This window comes from Chiloscyllium plagiosum, unplaced genomic scaffold (genome assembly GCF_037043375.1).
Source record: "Chiloscyllium plagiosum isolate Xiang-an unplaced genomic scaffold, Cpla_swu_hap1 HiC_scaffold_4, whole genome shotgun sequence".
NCBI classification, from domain to species: Eukaryota; Metazoa; Chordata; class Chondrichthyes; order Orectolobiformes; family Hemiscylliidae; genus Chiloscyllium; species Chiloscyllium plagiosum.
Window position 1 is genome coordinate 137342119 of NW_028270142.1, and position 15942 is coordinate 137358060.

The window sequence follows — 15942 nt, forward strand, 5'->3', positions numbered from 1 at the left end:
TCTGATGAATTCTGTTTTACCGAATGATGTATGGATTCCAAATAATGGGAAATACATTCACAACTGGTAAAGACTTTGTTCAATATATTTCTTGACACTAATCCTCAAATGAATCCCTGCCAGACTGAATAGCGATTTCTTGATGGTTGGTTGATTTTTCAACCCTTTCCCTCGCTGACACATTCAGTATATAGATTGCCGGTATAAGTGATGAGGATGATGTAAGGTTTTGTTTGAACTGGATGGACAGGGAATAATGAGAATAATTAGCCTGTACCATTTATATCTTCTATGGTGAGTAATCACAATGTGTCATCCATTTCAGGCAATCGAGGTATTGAACGTGGCAAAAAAAGATTCAGTAAACTATCTTCAGCATCAAGGCAAACAATGGTAATGAGGGAGGGCACTGAGTGAAGGATATTGATGACATACACAAATTGATAGGATGTATCTGGTGATATCCCCAGATATTTGCATTGATTCAACATTTCACTCTTTATACAAGGAGGGGGCAATGGTATTGTGGTAACATCAGTTGGCTAGTAATCTAATCTGTAGTCCACTGCTCTGAGGACATGAATTCAAATCTGAATTTGATAAAATCTGGATTGGCAAATGCTGTTGAATGTTATAACCATTGTTGTAAAAAAACATCTAATTCACTAATGTCCTTTAGGGAAGGAAATTTGTTGTCCTTACCCAGGGTGACCTACACATGACTCCAAACCCAAACAATGTGGTTGACCCTGGACAATATCCAGGCTTAGGTTGACAAGTGGCATGTAACATTCATGCCATACAAATGCCAGACAATTACCATCTCCAATAAGAGACAATCTGGCCACTGTCCTTTGAAACTCAATGGTCATCATCTTTGCACTCCCTCACAATGAACATCCTGGGGTTATCATTGACCAGAAAATAAACTGGACCCACCACATAAACAAAATAGCTACAAGAGCAGGTCTGAGGTTAGGAATACTGTGGTGAGTACTCAGTACTGAGTACTATCCACCATCTGCAAAGCACAAGTCAGGAGTGTGATGGAATACTCCCCATCTGTCTGGATGGGTCTCCATAAATACTCAAGAAGCTTGACACCATCTAGGACAAAACAGCCCAATTGATTGGCATCACATCAACAAACACTCCAGCACTAATGCTCAGTAGCAGCACTGTGCACTTTCTACAAGGTGCACTGCAGAAATTCACCAGACACACTGAGACAACACCTTTGGCTATCTAACCAAACTCATGGCTACCACCATCTAGAAGGACAAGGGCAGCAGATACATGGGAACACCACCATCTGCAAGTTCCCTTCGAAGACACTCACCACCTTGACTTGGAAATATATCACCATTCTTTCGTGTCGCTCGGTCAAAATCCCAGAATCCCCTCCCTGAGTAGGTAGACTGCAGTAATTCAAAAAATAGACAGGCAGGAGAATGGAAGAACACAGCATGCCAGACAGCATCAGAAGGTGGATATGTCAATGTTCTGGGTATAGCCTTTCTTCAGGACTTGGAATGGAGATGAGGAGAGCTGCAGATAAAGGGGTGGGGGGTAATGGTGGAGAGAGGGACAGAGTGGTGAGGTAGCAATAAGCGAACGCATCAACCCTGGTTGGTCAATGGGAGGAATGAATTTCATTGGTGGCTGGAAAGAAGGGTCGATCAGAGGAATGGAAGGGAGGGGTAGGAGCAGGGAAGGGAGTCGGGGGAGGTTATTTGAAATTGGAGAACTCAATGTTGAGTCCTCCAGGCTGTAGGCTGCCCAGGCGGAAGGTGAGGTGTTGTGCCTAGATCTGTAGTCTAATTCACTGCAGCAATGGAGGAGGCTGAGAATGGTTGTGTTGGAGAGGCAGCTCACCACTGCCTTCTCAAGGACAACTAGGAACAGGCAATAAATGTTGGCCCAGACAGCGATGTCCATGACCCATAAATGAATTACCAAGAAATGTAGGTTTCTAAGGAGCCTATTGAGCAAAGTAAGAGAAGCATAGGGATTTAGGGAGGGGACTTCAGAGGTTGGGGACACAGAAGCTGAAGACACGGTTGCCAGTGGTGAGATGATGGAAAAAGCGAATGCTCAAGATGGCAAAATTGGAGGAGCGCTGAAAGTTGGAAGGAAGGATGTTGTGAAGCTTGAATGGGTTCAGAAAAGATCTACAAGCTTATTTCAAGGGTTGGAGAGTTTGAGCTACAGGGAGAGGCTGTATTTTCTGTGGCTATACTATCTAGAATATTGGAGGCTGAGGGGTGATCTTATTAATGTTTATAAAATCTTGAGTGGCATGGATAGGGTGAATAGCCAAGGTCTTTCCCCCAGAAGAGCAGAATCCAAAACTGGAGGACATATGTTTAAGTTGAGGGGAGAAAGATTTAAAAAGGACCTCAGAGGCAACTTTTGCATGCAAGAGGGTGATGTGTATGCTTGGAATGAGCTGCCAGAGGAAATGGTGGAGGCTCATACAATTACAACATGTAAAAGGCATATGGATGGGTACATGACTAGGAAGGGTTTGGAGGGATATGAGTGAAATGATGGCAAATGGAACTAGATTAATCTGGTCAGCATGGATGAGTTTGACCAAAGGGTCTGTTTCCGTGCTGTACATCTCTATTACTAAACAGAGGTAGGGGAAGAGCACAAGTAGGGTCACTCGAGAAATCTCTGCATGAAAATATTTTTAAAATGCTCCATATTTTGTCTCTGCCTCCCATATTTCCACCAGTAGGGGGATAGGAGGGTGATTCAAAGACAAGGCATTGCCAGATCAGTAAACACCGCTGATTAGCAAGAGAGGAGTGATGAATAAATGGGACATGGTGCATGTTCATCTTTGGACAGCAAATTTAATGCAAAACCTTTGACAGAGCAGAGAAAATATGGCTGTTTCTTCACCTTAATCTATTTAAATCAGATTAAGGTTGACACATCCAGTAAAGAAGCAAAGATGCAATTTGAACTCTTATGCAGTTGATAATGCACTCAGCATATTTAACCAAGTTGTCCTAAACAGCCATTTTAAAATCTTATTTTATTTTAATCATCTTCCATGTGTCAGAAATGTGGGATGCAGTGACTAAAAAAAAGCAGCATTTTTTTCATTTTTCCTTGTAGAGATTTCTCAAGTGATCCTAACACCAAGATTACTATTTCAGGTTGCATGAAAGGGATGAGGCACAGAATTCATTAAGACGTAGCCTTCGGTGGCGTTGTTATGATTCAGTGGCACTAATTGTTTTTCTCTAGTACAAATGCGTTTTAATTAAGACTCACTGATATTCCACGATGTTAACCTTGGACAAAAAGAAAACTCAACATAATTTTAAAGTATCAAATTAAACATTACAAATTTATCTGCTTGTTTTCACCTAGTATTTGTATGTTCAAAATCAATTTAATTGTTTGAATCTGTGTTTTGTTTTTCCTTAGCAACACTGGGTTTACAAATCTCTGATTATATTTCTGCTCTAATTATCTTTTGTGATTACTTATGTTTTCTTTTCAATACATTTACTCGTGCAACTCTACATCAATGTTTAACAACTTCTGCAATTTTTTTAAGAATTACATCCTTCCTCATGAACAGCATAAATCTCTTTGCCTTGACATTATGCCATGGGGCAATAACTTATAAATGCTTAACGTTATTGCTTCAAGTTCCTTTCTCCATTATTTTAGTGGGACCATTAACCCACGGTTTTAAAACAGAGGAATTCTAGGCGGGTATATTAATCATTGGAGTCTTTGGCCTGCAGCAAAATTTTTCCAGTACTTCCCATTTCTCTTTTATTAAATTCATTCATTATATCTTTCTGAAGAAGGAGTTAGAGAAATTGCTGAGAGGGAGAGATATAAACTATGCAAGAAGTCGCACTCTGTGGCCACAGTATAGGTACCTCCTCCCCCAGCGACCTCTCCGTGAGATTAAATAATGTAATTTGGCAATGATGGCGATGATATTTGACTGGCAACTGCCATTTGCCATGAGCTGTGGGCATGCATGCAAAACACATCTTCCAAGTTTGTTTAATTAACAAGGTAGCAAGGTTGTTAAAAGACCCACTTATGTGTCACCTCTCGCTGCCCACTTTATTTTCAGATATCGGAACGGGAAAGGTTTTGAAGTTTGACTGAGTTGAGGGGGAATTTCTTCTCCCAGATTGTTGAGAGCCTTTGGAACTCCATACCACAGAGAGCTGTGGGGGCAGAGCCTTTGTGTATATTTAAGGTTGAGAGAGAGAGATTCTTGACCAGTCCAGGGTTACAGGGAACATAGCAAAATAGTAGGCCATTCAGCCCCTTGAGCCTGTTCCACCATTCATTGAGATCATGGCTGATCTATGGCCTAACATTATATATCTGCCTTTGGGCCATAACCCCTAACACTCTTGATTAAATAAAACATATCTATCTCAGATTTAAAATTAACAACTGAACCTGCATCTACTGACGTTTGTGGAAGAGAGCTCCAAACCACCCTTTGTGTCGGACAGCACATGAACGTGTTTATAAGGAATGCCAGATAAGCCGGGATCGTATTGAATGGCAGAGCAGGCTCAAGGGGTCATACAACAGAATCCCTACAGGCAATTTGATCCACTGAGTCCATACCGACCATCCAAAGAGCATCCCACCAGTCTCACCTCCCTGCTCTATTCCTGAAAACCTGCATTCCCCATGGCTAACTCACCCAGCCTGCACATCCCTGGACACTATAGCATGGCTAATCCACCCCAACCTGCATATCTTTGGACTATGGGAGGAAACCCACGCAGACACGGGAAGAATGTGCAAACTCCACACAGACAGTCACCTGAGAGTGGAATTGAACCTGGGATCCTGGCACTGTGAGGTAGCAGTGCTAATCACTGAGCCATTATGCCACCCCCTGTGTGGCCTACTCCTGTTCCTGTTTCGTATGATCTTATGGACATATGGCAGCAATGGCACACGGAAGGAATAAAAGGGTTGGGAGCAGCAGAGTGTGCCAGTGTTTGGACATGATCAAATGCAGATATTTATGGTTTCAGGCCTGCTGTCAAAAATATGGAGAGTGACCATGGCACAATGCTCTCTCCTGACTTATTGTGTGCAGTTTTGATCCCCTTATCTGAGTAAGGATGTTCTGGCAATGGAGAGAGTGCAACAACTATTTACCAGACTGCTTCCTGGGCTGGCAGGATTGATATATGAAGAGAGACGGGATCAGAGTTATATTCACTGGGGCTCAGAAGAATAAGGGGCTTTCTCATAGAAGCCTACAAAATTCTAATAGGACTGGACAGGGTAAATGCAAGAAGGATGTTATCATTGACTGAGGAGTCCAGATGCAGAGGTCACAGCCTAGAGGTAAGGGTTAAGCCATTTCTGACTAGGATGAGAAGGTATCTTCACCCAGAGAGTGGTGAGCCTGTGGAATTTTCCACCACAAGAGACTGTGAGACATTGAACACTTTCAAGAAAGATCTAAATATCGGTCTTAGAACCAAAAGCATCAAAAGATATGGTGAGAGCGTGGGAATAGGTTATTGAGATGGATGATCAGCCATGATCATACAGAATGGTGGAGCAGGCTTGAAGGGCTGAATGACCTACCCCGATGCCTATTTTCTATGTTTCCCGATGCTTGATCTAACTCCTCTGCTGACTGACATCCCAGCCCGGATGCTCACTTGGAGACGGACATCTCCCACCATCACCACCTGCCAATCTTTGCACAGTTAATTGGCTGCCTGCCCGTGAGCTGGCCACGAATTAGACATCCAATGTATGATTTGCACAGCTACAAGAATGGCGCCTTCCTGACAATGTGGACATTTGCCCAGGTATATCCTCCACATAAAACAGCAGGAAAAATCCAACCCAGCCAATTAGGGTTTGGAGGGATATGGGCCGGGTGCTGACAGGTGGGACTAGATTGGGTTGGGATACTATGACTCTATGACTCTATCACCCCATCAGTCTACTCGTGATCATCAATAAAGTGATGGAAGGTGTCATCAACAATGCTATCAAGCAGCACCTGCTCAGCAATAACTTGTTCAGTGATGCCCAGTTTGGGTTCCGCCAGGGCCACTCAGCTCCTGACATCATTACAGCCTTGGTTCAAGCATGGATAAAACTGCTGAATTTTCCAGAGGTGAGGTGAAAGGGACTGCTCTTGACATCAAAGCAATATGTGACTCAAGGAGTCCTAGCCAAACTGGAGTCAACAGATGTCAGGGGGCAAATTCTCCTCTGGTTGAAGTTATACCTGGCAGAAAGGGAGATGATTGCAGTTATTGGAGATCAGTCATTTCAGTTCCAAGACATCTCTGCAGGATTTCCTCAGGGTAGTGACCTAGTCTCAACCATCTCCAGCTGCTTCACCAATGACCTTCCCTCCATCATAAGGCCAGAAGTGGGGATGTTCGCCAAGGATTACACCATGTTCAGCACCATTCGTGACTCCCCAGATACAGAACCAGTTTGCGCCCTTATGCAGCAATATCCAGACTTGGGTTGATATAGGTGGAGAAAGTGAGGTCTGCAGATGATATAGGTGCCATTTAACATTGCCATACAAGTGCCAGACAATAACTAAATCCATGAAGAGTGAATCTAACCAGTGCCCCTTGATATCTAATGGCACCATCATCAATGTATACTCCACTATCAACATCTTGGAGTTTACCATTGACCAGAAATTGAATGGGACCAACCAAATAAATACCATTGCTTTAGGAGCAAGTCAAAGGCTAGGAATATTGCAGCGAGAATTCAACTTTCGATTCCCCAAAGTTTTTCCACTACGTACAAGAAACAAGTCAGGAGTGTTGAGTAATACTCCACACTTGCCTGGATGAGTGCAATTCCAACTACACTCAAGAGTTACATCCTTTGGTCCATTCATGAGTTTGCCTGCTATATAATGAGAAATCCAATTAGGATAGTCATCATCTATGGGATGGCTTTGAAAATGCCTTATTTTGACATCAAAATGGCCCAGTGAGCAAATGTGTTGGGCTACATTTAAGAGATTTCTGACCTGGCAGCTTTATCTCAGGTGGAATTGTAGGTATCCTGATGCATATGTTGAATGGTGAAGGACAATAGAGGACAGTTCCAGACCAATTTCCCAAGACAGAAGGGACAAAAGGGAATGTGATTCCTTCTCATGTATGAACACCATCATTCCAGTGCCTTCACCGCTGATTCTGAAATTTTCCCAGTCTGCCTCAGATTACCCTGGATGCGTAAAGTATTTCAAGATCTTGAGCTCTGTATGAAGCGAGCTGTTTTACTTTAGCAGCACAAGTGGTTCACCACTAACATTGTACAGCATCAAGGCAAAAATACATCTATCTAACACACAAAACAGTAATGTGGTATCTGAATTTCAGTGCTTATGTGATGCCAGGTATTTAGACAGTATATCCCAAAGTTTGGTTGATTGTATCAAACAGTACATCAAATTGTTTATTTACAATTAGCACAGTGTTGACCATACCAATCAGAGTCCACTCCCCATCCGAACTTGTCTCTCTTACGGCGTCTAACTCATTTTCACTTTTATGTTGGCATTTCTTGTGAATTGTCCTGATGAGTGCAAAGTATTAACAAAATGATTCTTTATTCATCAATGTTCAAGTTCTATACTACCAGAACAAAACTACGGCTTGCTTTCTTGACAAAGCTCCTTTTGTTAGATTGAAAGGTGACCACCCTCAAAAATGGTACACCATGTAATCCCCTAAAGTTCAGTGTACTATACACATGGCTGTACACACAACAAGGTGATTAGCATGGGAACTGAAGAGAGAATTTCTTCCGTGAGCGGCACGGTGGCTCAGTGGTTAGCACTACTGCCTCACAGCGCCAGAGACCCAGGTTCAATTCCCGCCGCAGGCGACTGACTGTGTGGAGTTTGCACATTCTCCCCGTGACTGCGTGGGTTTCCTCCGGGTGCTCCGGTTTCCTCCCACAGTCCAAAGATGGGCAGGTCAGGTGAATTAGCCATGCTAAATTGTCCGTAGTGTTAGGTAAGGGGTAATGTAGGGGTATGGGTGGGTTGCGCTTCGGCGGGTCGGTGTGGACTTGTCGGGCCGAAGGGCCTGTTTCCACACTGTAAAGTAATAAAAAAGATTTAGCAGCATCAGTCCTCATGAGGCAAGCATGCTGGTCATTGAGAAGACCGTGAGAAAAATTGATACCTCTGCCTGCACTGAGGACAGAAAACTCTAAGAAAAAGAAAATTCATGGCAACACTTCATGCAAAAGGTTACCTCAAAGGATAACAAATAAAGCACTCCAGAACTGATAGGAGATGTGCTGGAACAGAAGAAATCAGCCACACTGAACTATCACATGGAAGTGGTGACAGAATCATAAATATTGTTACAGCACAGAGGGAGGCCATTCACTCCATCGTGCCTGCACTGGTCTATCCCCTAGTGCCAGTCTCCTGCTTGTTCCCCATATTCCGGAACATTCGAACCTGAACGTAGCTAAGTTTAAGATTTCAAAAATTTTAACTCAATTGGCCTTCACCTCCACATCTTGGGTGGTTACGATGTTTAATTGAGTGAAATAAATTTTTTAAATGCTGTTACTCCTTTAGCTGCTTGTATTACCTTGATGCCACAATTACTCAATTCTCTGTCAAAACAAAATAAAACATTTACACTGAAGCTCTTATAGCAAGATGCTTTGTGTGCTATGTTAAAAAAAGAACCAAAGCAGTTTGGCTTTTTATTATGTATTTGTTTATTCACTGAATGTAGGCGTTGTTAGCTAGGTTAACATTTATTGCCCATCCCTAGTTGCCCTTGAGAGGGTGGTGGTGAACTGACACTACAGTTATGTGCTATCGGTAGACCCACAATATCACTGGGGAGAGAGGTTTTAAAACACTGACAGTGAAGGAACAAGCTCAAAATCACGGAACTCACATCCTTTTACAGCTTTGGGCTGAATCTCATGTTTTACTGGCTCAGATCGAGTTGTGTTTATTTTTCTGGGGGGTTTATCATTGTGAGGGCCGACAAACCTTTCTCACTGTATCTTTCCAAACTCACCTCACAAACTACCTACCCATCCCTAATAGCCCTTCTTGCATCCGATTTCTGTCCCATCTTGCAACGTTCCCTTCCTGGAGCAACTTTCCACTGCCGGGACGCCACAGTATGTATCCCTCGTGCCACTGCGCATCTGGTAAAGTTGTGTCAGTCTGGAGATCCCCCGCATGGTTCCTGGCACTTGACCTTGTCACGGCAAGCAGGGGGTGAATGGCACCCTGGTTTGTGAGTGGTCCCTGCCGGATGGGGTGGTGTACAGGCAGCATCATCTTTGCCCACAGGACTATCAGTGAAGGCCACAACACCAGAACTTGCCAGCCTGCTCCAAGTTTCCACCCAGGTTAGTATTGTCTCTGCTCTGTACACCTCCAGATGGCAATGTAGGAAGACGATCAATGACGTTCTCCACTCTGCCACAGTAGATGCCACTATCTTCCCTCTGATAGCTCACACTGACCCCCAACAGCATTAACCCTGTGTGAACCTGCATTCTGGGACACCTCTCCACCACCCGCTTTCATCACCCTTAACACCTGCCCACCCGTCAACTCTCACTCTAGAGGACAAACACAGCCACAAAAGGAACAGAAGGTGGATTGTGGGAAACCTGATATTCAGCTGCTCAACCCTTATGAGGAGAGGCTCCTGACTCTGACTATCCTGAGCAGCTTCCTGACCATGTCGACTGGTATCTAAATCTGTCTTTGACTTACCGAGGTCCCTGAACAAAGACTACCCTCCTTGATTTGACTGAGGCCTGCTGACCACAGAGCCAAGCTTCCCAGCTCTGTGCCCACGCTAGGGCAACACAGTGACACTGGGAGCCTGGTATCTCTGGCTGAGAGGGAGAAACACAAAAAGGCAAGGCACAGCAATGCAGGGCAGGGGTGCTCTAGGCAACCAGTTGGCCTCAGGGTGCATGAGTGCTTTGCCAGTGAGTGATAGAGTCTGGAGACACAGCCTAGTCCAGTCCATGAGTTGGGTGTGCGTCCCAGAGCGCACAATGTCCTTGCTGCAATGTCACAATAGTTATCATTGCGTCCCAAGATGCAGCATCGAAGTGCAGATGCACATTGATTGGGAATATACCCATGAGAGTTCTCCGAGGCTGGTTCAGTTTGGATGCCAAAGCCCATGGACATGAGGTACATGTCGCCATGGAGTATGCCCTTGAGATATTGGTGTTCGGTATCCAACATCGTGGGTTGTTTGGAGCAAGCAGTGAGTTGAAGTCACCAGGTACCCATTCTGTTTACCTTGTTTGGTGAGATACAAAGCTGAATATTAATCAGCTGAGTTGGGCCATCAACAAGGCTAAGAAATAATTTGCCCCTGTAATTGGTAACTTATTGATGCCTCACAAGAAACCTACCTCGCCTCTTGAAGAAAGCACATAAGATAATGCAAGATGGGCTTCACTGCATCCCTTGTAAAACTCGAGGATAAATTTTGTCATAGTCACCATAGCTTAGACCCCTGAAAGATTCCTCCCATCGTTTACTTAGCCAGTGTATTTCAGAGAGCGAACGAATTTTGACAAATAGTCTGAACCAGTGCAGCCAGAGGAATCGCATATCATCTACCTGGGGCAATGATTTTGTTGAGTGGGGTATGGCTAAAGTGAATTGAGAGTGTGTTGCTGGAAAAGCACAGCAGGTCAGGCAGCATCCGAGGAGCAGGAAAATCAATGTTTTGGGCTGGAGCCCTTCATCAGGAATGAGGCTGGAAGCCTCGGGGGTGGAGAGATAAATGGGAGGGGGGGTAGGACTGGGGAAGAAAGTAGTATGTAATAGGTGGATGGAGGTGGGGGCAAAGGTGATAGGTTGGAGGGGAAGGTGGTGCCAATAGGTGGGAAGGAAGATGGACAGGTGGGACAGGTCATGACGACAGTGCTGAGCTGGAAGTTTGGAACCGGGGTAAGGTGGGGGGAGGGGAAATGAGCAAACTGCTGAAGTCCACATTGATGCTCTGAGGTTGAAGGGTCCTGAGGCGGACGATGAGGTGTTCTTCCTCCAGGCGTCAGGCGGTAAGGGAGTGGCAACTGAGAAGGCCCAGGAACTGCATGCCCTTGGCAGAGTGGGAGGGGGAGTTGAAATGTTGGGCCACGGGGTGGTGGGGTTGATTGGTGCAGATGTCCCGGAGATGTTCCCTAAAGCACTCTGCTAGGAGATGTCCAGTTTCCCCAATGTAGAGGAGACCGCATCAGGAGCAATGGATACAATAAATGATATTGGTGGACGTGCAGGTGAAACTTTGATGGATGTGGAAGGCTCCTTTGGGGCCTTGGATGGAGGTGAGGGAGGAGGTGTGGGTGCAAGTTTTGCAATTCCTGCGGTGGCAGGGGAAGGTGCCAGGACGGGAGGGTGGGTTGTTTTGGGGGGGAGGGAGGAGGTGGTAGACCTGACCATGTGGTCACGGAGGGAATGGCCTTTTTGGTAGGGGTGGGGAAGGAAATAAATATATCCTTGGTGGTGGGGTCTGTTTGTAGGTGGCAGAAATGTCGGCGGATGATGCGGTTTATGTGAAGCTTGGTGGGGTGGAAGGTGAGGACCAAGGGCGTTCTGTCCTTGTTGCTGTTAGAGGGGTGGGGTTTGAGGGTAGAGGTGTGGTACATGGATGAGATGCATTGGAGGGCATCTTCAACCATGTCGGAGGAGAAAGTTTGGTCTTTAAAGAAGGAGGCCATCTGGGTGTGTTCTGTGGAGTAGATGCAGCAGAGGCGGAGGAATTGGGAATATGGGATAGCGTTTTTGCAGGAGGCAACCACAACAAGGACAGAACCACCCCCCTCTCCACCTCCCCCCCCCCCCCCCCCCCCCCCCACCTCCCCAACTGCTGTTCCTGAACTTCAGAGGTGGAGGGAAGAGATGCTTGTGGATGTGGTGCCAGTCAGGCAGGCTACTGTGTCCCGGATGGTGTCAAACTTCTTGAGTGTTATTAGAGCTGCACTTATCCAAGGAAATGGGGAATATTTCATCACATTCCTGACTTGTGCTTTGCAGATGGTGGACAGGAGATTCAAGAGGTGAGTGATTCACTGCAGGATTCATAGCCTCTGAACTTCTCCCAGAGCCATTGCGTTTATGTGGGTAGCCCAGTTCAATTCAGACTGGGGATCTTAAACCAGTTTTAGGATGTAAATCTACTGACCAAATTCATAATTTTCCTGTGTTTCTTGCTCTCCCTCCGCATTAGTTTATTTGTCAAAGGGTCTTTCTGAATAATGATGGAGATTTCCCTGCCAATGAATTTTTGCCTTCCAGAAATTTCTACACAGTAAAAATATCACTGGGCACGGGTATAGTGTGGGAAAATAGACTGTTGCTCCTACTTCCTACATTCCCAACTCAGGTATGAAACTCCAAGTTCCAAAACCAATTGGAAGCTCAGTTGATTATATTTTGAGCACCATTCAAATCTTCAGCAGAACCTGTTGATAAATCAATTAAACTTTGAGCAACTATAGGACTGCATCTCAGGAAAAATTTCTCTTTATGTTCACCTTAAAGCAACTCTTACAGCAATTTAACTGATCACTTCACCATGATTTCCAGACACAACTCAGTAACAGCAGTGTGTCCCACCTATGCAATGAGAATGTTCACTCAGTTTGTAATGCTAACCGCTGCCTCACAGTGCCAGTGACCTGGGTTCGATTCCACCCTCGGAAACTGTGTGTGGAGTTTGCACATTTTCCCCGTGTCTACCTGGGCTTCCTCTGGCGTATTCTGCTTTCCTCTCACAGTCCAAAGAGGTGGCACTGTGGCTCAGTGGTTAGCACTGCTGCCTTACAGCACCAAGGACCAGGGTTTGATGCCAGCCTTGGGTGACTGTCTGTGTGGAGTTTGCATGTTCACCCTGTGTCTGCATGGGTTTCCTCAGGGTGCTCAGGTTTCCTCCCACAGTCCAAAGATGAGCAGGTTAGGTGAATTGCCCATGCTAAATTGACCACAGTGTTCAGGGATGTGTAGGCTAGGAGCATTAGTCAGGGTTAAGTATAAGGTAGGGGAATGGGTCTGGGTGGGTTACTCTTCAGAGGGTTGGTGTGACCTTGTTGGGCCAAAGGGCCTGTTTCCACACTGTAGGGATTCTATGATGTGCAAGTTAGGTGGATCAGCCATGGAAATAGGATCTGGGTGGGATGCTCTTTGGTGTGTTGGTGTGAAGTCAATGGGTTGAATGGCCTGCTTCCACATTGTGGGGATTCCATCAAATGGAAGGGTGGGTTTAATTCCTGAACTTAGCTGAGGCTGCCATGAGGGGCTCTCCTTCTCAACCTCTCCTCTCGCCACTGATGACAGAGTAGTCCAGTGGGACAATGGTGACTTTACTTGGACATTTACCAACTATAAGATACAGTGCAGCAACTCACCAAGGCTTCTTAGATAGCACCTTCCAAACCCACAACCATGACTACCTGGAAGAGAAAGTGGCAGCAAATGCAGGGGAACACCACCACCTGCAAATTCCAGTCCAAGCCAGTTACCACCTGCATTGTAAATAGACACCACTCCTTCAATGTCAATCACTGGAGTTCCTTCACCATCTTTTCATGAATTTGAAAAAAAAACTTTTTATCCATCAGAAAAAAAAGCAAGTTGGCAAAATGACTGTTCACTGCACGCCAAAGAAGTGATTAACTGACTCAGTGGGTTTTTAAAAAAAAATATTTTCAGTGATTTTAAATCACTCACAGGTGGGAACTCTTTTATTAAAAATATTCCAAAAATGATGATAAACCCATTTTCAGATGCATTAATGAAACCAAACCAAGTTATAGGCTCTCAAACACATCAAGGCATACTTTGTAATGGGAAAATAAAACAAAAGAAACAATTATGTTTTATTATGCTGACTGCTTGCAGTTGTTCATGGAGGGTTTTACATTTGAGAATACACATGAGTTTTAGTCAAAGTTTGCCGGATTTCTTAACTAATGCAATATCTGATGTCTCTGCAACAGCAATGCAAGCATTACCATTTCTAGTTTATAACTAGTTTAAGTTAATATGTATTTTGAAACGAATTCAAATCTCAGCATTATTGTCAATCATTATGAGTTAGTAGTTGCAGAATCACAGAATTGTTACAGTGCAGAAAAGATCATTCAGCCCATCATGCCTGTTCCTGTTCGCTAGCCCAGTGCCAATCTCCTACCTTTTCCCCATATACCTGCACGCCATTCCTATCATCTTGAGTGCCTCAGTTCAACCTGCCTCCACATTTCCAGGTAATTAAAGGTCTAGCACGAATCGCAGATTCTGCATTATTTCTTAAAAGTTTTATCGATTTAGACAGTGCAGACCCCGAGAGGAAGATGGAGGTGTGGTGGTGATATCAACCTTCGCCTGACAAAGCAGCAGCGCTCCAAAAGCTCGTCAGTTCAAATTAACCAGTTGCACTACAACCTGGTGCTGTGTGACGTTTGACTTTGTCCACCCCAGTCCCAACACCAGCACCTCCACCTTGTGATATCAATTGAAGAGAACAGTTCTGAGTTTGTGAATTCAAATCCCATCACAGCAGTTAGTAGAGTTTAAATTGAATCAATTAATCTGGTATGATGAACAGTGATCATGACAAAGCATGTTTTATTTTTTATTGTAAAAACGCATCTAGTTACCTTGTGTCCTTTTGGGAAGGGAATCTGACATTCTTATACAGTCTAAGCTACAAGTAATACGATGAACTCTTAATCCCCTCTGAAACATGGCCTCGCATTTCAAGGGCAATTAGGAGTGGGAAATAAATGCTGGCCTTGCCTATACATCAGGAAAGATCCTTTTTTAAGAAAATGGTCGACATTAATATGATGAGGCTGGTATATAAATATTTGAAAAATGCCTTTCAGCAGTCAAACTTGGATGCACAAAATGGGTTTCACACAAATTGCCAAATGAGATTTTTTGTTTTAACACACCAGTATTTCTTTCCAATGAATGAAAAACATTGTCAAAGTGTTCACTTCCAAACCTAAAACCAATGACAAATGAAAACAGAAGTTGCTGGAAAAGCTCAACAGGTCTGGCAGCACCTGTGCAGAGAAATCAGAGTTAACGTTTCAGGTGTGGTGACCCTTCCTCAGAACTGATGACAATGGGGCCAGCAAAGATCACCCCCAGAAAGGGTTTGAAATTCTGCAGACTTCAATGGGAAGAATATTAAACATCGAGAAACATCAGCTTCTCATTCGTTCTGACCTTATGACTAAAGGAAGATGCTGAAAATCTATAATCATAACCAGAAAAGGGGACAAATATCAGCAGGTCAGGCTACATCTGCACAGAGAGATGGAGTTAATGGTTCACATTTGTGACCTTTCACCAGAACATTGAGACCCTGTTGTACGTGTACTGCAAGACAGTCAGCAATGTCTTCAACATCAAGAATATATCAGCAAAACATTTGGAAAATTCGTCTTGGGAAGCGTGCATTGCAAATCACACGACCTCATTATAGTAATTGCAATGTTCTCTCATCGTGCAAAACACATTTAGTGTGTTTGCAAAAAAGTCAAACTGGAACTTACCTGTGTGTCCAGAAGTGGAGTCGGCAGAGCCAGAACTGGAAACGTTCGGGTCCCCCTCCTGATCAGATATTTCCAATGGAGAACTTTCTGCTAATCTCAAACTACTCAGCTGAATCCTCAATTGCTGCCAAAAGTTGCTGGACACAATATATGTTTGAAACCTTTCCTTCTTGGTGAGATTTCTGCTCCCTGTCAGCGCGTGACTCTCAAAGGGTACAAAAGAACTTTTGTGGGCTATGACAACGCAGGGCCACAGCAGGGGCAGTGCAAGTGGAATTTCTGACAGAAGAATCAGAGCTTATTGGGGAGAGAAGGAGATTCATCTCGTGCTAAAGAATTTGC

The 15942-nt window shown here is 44.4% G+C and overlaps 1 protein-coding gene across 1 annotated transcript in view; it reads right to left on the reverse strand.

The window, feature by feature from the left end:
* LOC122548764 (cadherin-7-like) overlaps window positions 1-15738 on the reverse strand; it is a 168816-nt gene extending 153078 nt beyond the window's left edge. Inside the window, exon 1 of the mRNA XM_087986720.1 lies at window positions 15601-15738. The gene's annotated coding sequence lies outside the window, so the exon portion shown is untranslated. The remainder of the gene's footprint in view (window positions 1-15600) is intronic.
* Between the last annotated feature and the right edge of the window lie 204 nt (window positions 15739-15942).